The sequence below is a fragment of the Rutidosis leptorrhynchoides genome, chromosome 4, assembly GCF_046630445.1.
Source record: "Rutidosis leptorrhynchoides isolate AG116_Rl617_1_P2 chromosome 4, CSIRO_AGI_Rlap_v1, whole genome shotgun sequence".
Taxonomy (NCBI): domain Eukaryota; kingdom Viridiplantae; phylum Streptophyta; class Magnoliopsida; order Asterales; family Asteraceae; genus Rutidosis; species Rutidosis leptorrhynchoides.
The window spans coordinates 325,298,578-325,301,376 of record NC_092336.1 but is presented as its reverse complement, the minus strand read 5'-3'; positions in this window follow the sequence as shown (position 1 = coordinate 325,301,376).

Sequence of the window (2,799 nt, the reverse complement as noted above, 5' to 3'; positions counted from 1 at the left end):
AGATTTCCATATTCATTTATATAAATCGGATCAGATGGATATCCAATGGATCAGAATATTGGACATCCATTGAGAAGTAAGAAAAGGCTATACTAAAAGAATTTATCGAGATTTCAGATATAAAAAGAATTTGTTTTTTATTAAACATACGCCAACAAGGAAGGTATTTGTGAGCTTTGGCATAAAATTAAAATAAATAAATGAATTAGAATAAAATTAAAATTAACTAAAAATAAAATAAATAAATTTAAATCTAATTTTATACTATTAAAATTAAAATTAAAATTAAAATTAAAATTAAAATTAAAATTAAAATTAAAATTAAAATTAAAATTAAAATTAAAATTAAAATTAAAATTAAAATTAAATTAAATTAAAATTAAAATTAAATTAAAATTAAAATTAAAATTAGATCTAACTAACTTAAAATCTATAAATCTATATCTATAATCTATCTATAATAATAATAATCTATCTATAACATCTTATAAATCGTGAAGGAGAATCTGACGTGTTAAACCATTAGTTACTCTTAATCCTATATGCTGACATGTCAATCCCTCTGTTAATTACAATTATAATTAATCATGCCACGCTGTCACAACAAACAAACCGTACGTCTTCTCCTTCGTTGATTTAATCCCATTCAATACAAACCCTAAATCTCAATAGATTCAATTGGAAAAAATTAAACCCAACCTAAAACTCAATGGATTCATGCTGAAAATAATCAACCCTTCACATACAAACCAAAATACCACAATTGATGATTCCAAATCGATAAGTTGCGACGAAAAAACCAAAATAAAGGAACGCCGTAGAAATATTCCAAATCTCTTGAGTTTCACCCGATTCATTCTCCCAACCCCAACAATTGTTGGATCAGACAACAATTTCTCAATTCGTTTTCAGATCCCATTGTGTGCAAGGTATGTTCACCATAAATGTTTAAAGATGTTTTACATAATCTTTCATTTTGAGGTACTTGTGTAACCCAAAAAATTGTTGGATCAGATAATAATGTCTCGATCCAATTTCAAATCACATTTTTTAAAAGTGAGTTAGTAACCTTAACGTCATTTTGAATTGTTTGATAATTAATCTAAATTATTTTGATTTGATAAAAAGACATAAATCATTGGAAATCAAGACGTGCAGGATCAATAGAGTTATTGAAACATGATGAAACGTAAGGCATGTGATGAGACAATCCTAAACGTAAGGCATGTAATATATATTTTTTGTGTTTTATTAATCTGATTTGAGATAAAAGAAAATCTAAGCTCGGATACTACTAATACTGATCATAGTATATGTCAATTTGATACTATGTATAGTTTTAATTGAAATGATTTGATTAGGATGTTAATATGGATTTGGGAGAAAAAGTGTTTGTTGAACAATACGTAGCTACGTGGTTCGGTGTCGTTAGTTTTTTATACTTTAAATCTTAAGGTCAGTCATACTGGACAAAACAAATATGTATATGTATCTATAATATATTTACTTTGTAAATGGTAGGTCTTTGATATATTATTTATTTTAACATACGTTGTATCTTCAGTTCTTAACCAATATAATTCGAGTAAAAATTTTAGTATATTGGTAAGGTATTTGGTGTATTAAGACTTTGTATATGTTGGATTTTAGGTGCTACCCCTTATTTTGGTCATTAACAAGCGGCTACCCCTTATGCAGCCATTCACGTAGTTTTATGATGCAAGCAATGTTTATCAACTCCTTTCTCACCTTTATAATAGTGGACGCTGCAAAGCAACAATTACCATCTCTTTTGAGGATCGAGCGAGACTGCAAGATTTCATGTGTGGTTGTGTTTCACAATTTTTTTCACTTCAATAATAGGTACCATACAATCTACTTTTTACGTTTATGAATGGTAGTTCATGAGGGACTCTAACAACAGTAACGATACAATTTTCTAAAGTACCATACAAAATTGGAATTGCATGTGGATAATTCTGTTCGATTGCATGTGGTAAATTATTTTTGTTTTCCTCTTTTTCAAATCTAGAATTGCAATAAGTTATTTTTGATATAAAAAAGTAATATTTAAAAATGAATATTTAGCTCACTAGCATTATATTTCGTCTGATTTTATGATGTATTTTCGCTTTCGCTTTGGTTATATACATTAAGCTTTGGTTTTACCAGTTATGAATAAAGTGTTGCTATTATAATATGGGTCTTTTTGAATTGCGGTGCTATATTTTCAATTTCTACACACATTTGTTGTGACAACCCAGAAATTTTTAATCAAATTTAAATTTTATCTTTATATAATTTCGACACGATAAGCAAAGTCTGTTAAAATGAATCTCAAAAAAAAAAAAAAAAAAAACAATTTTTGAACTGTTTCATGAAATCATTTGACCTTTGACAATTCTCAACGATTCACGAACAACTAATTGTAAATAGATACATATATATTTGAATATATATAATAATTTGAAATATTATTTGATATAATATATATTTTTAAATGTTGGAAATAAATATGTAAAATAACATACGAGGTAATGAAAACTATTATTATTATTATTATATATATATATATATATATATATATATATATATATATATATATATATATATATATATATATATACACAATTATGTATATATAAATATTACTTGGAAAAATATAAAATTATACTAAATCTATTTATTTAAATATATAATATATTTATTGTAGTAGTTAAACTTGCTATTTAAAACTATTTATATATGGAAAGAGAATATATTAAAAATAAATAATTTTGAGCTTAAATAGTAAACAAA